Source organism: Poecilia reticulata, linkage group LG1 (genome assembly GCF_000633615.1).
Source record: "Poecilia reticulata strain Guanapo linkage group LG1, Guppy_female_1.0+MT, whole genome shotgun sequence".
In the NCBI taxonomy this organism is placed as follows: domain Eukaryota; kingdom Metazoa; phylum Chordata; class Actinopteri; order Cyprinodontiformes; family Poeciliidae; genus Poecilia; species Poecilia reticulata.
This window is the reverse complement of record NC_024331.1, coordinates 33,958,942-33,959,944: the sequence shown is the minus strand read 5'-3', so window position 1 is coordinate 33,959,944 and position 1,003 is coordinate 33,958,942.

The window sequence follows — 1,003 nt, the reverse complement described above, 5'->3', positions numbered from 1 at the left end:
CGTGCGCAGCATCATCCATGCTGCAGTGTGATGGCGCACACAGGCCGACTAACGGTCCAGCTGGGCTGCATGGTGGCAGGAAGCCCCACTCCACCATTTACTTTGTTTAGTTGCAGAGTTTAAAACGTGATTCTGGCCTTTTTTCCCCGTCAGCCACAGAAACCTCGCTATCGATCGATGCCATTCTAGGAACTGTTCAGCTGGGATTCTGACCGGGAGGCAGAGGAATAAGCACAGCAGCTGGTTTTCATCCTGATGGATTCCATCCGGAGCTCAAACTTAGGAGGGGAAAAACTTTCCATCCATGTAAATCTGATTTCCAAATGCAGTAATAATTGATCTCATCAGCTCAGAAGGCAGTGAAAGCCCCAGATATTCCAGCCTCCCAGTCCCAGCAGCGTTAATGGAGACGGTGGATCATAGTTAAATTTTAATACTTCAGTTGTTTAATTTTAATTTTCTAACCAGAGATTAAACTAAAGTCTTCGAGCAACTGCATCAGTTTGGGATCGTCTGTTTGCTGCGTCATCAATAAATCGTCAGCGAACAGTTTTTGCTCCCCAGATGTCTGTGACCTCTGACCTCTGATCAGTTGGCTCATGTTTTCTCTAATGCTGGAATTAGTTGCATCATTTTGTTCCATTCTGCAGTGAATCCATCAGTCCTGGAGGTTTTCCCTTTTAGTTCTCCTGATTGCGGATCTTTTGTCATTTTGGATATTAATTTCTTATTTTGCTCATCAGTGATCTTTCCCAGAAAAGCATCGATTTGGGTGTCGCTGCCCGTCTGTGACTGGGTATTTACCGTTTTATAGTATTTTTGGAAGCAGTTTTTGATTTTCTCCTGATTTCTGTTTCCTTTGCTACATTGTTCCTAATTTTATGCAGTGGTGGGAAGTAACAAAGTACAAGTACTTCGTTACTGTACTTAAGTAGATTTAATAATGGATACTTTCTACTTTTACTCCACTACATTTTACAGTAAGTATCTGTACTTTCTACTT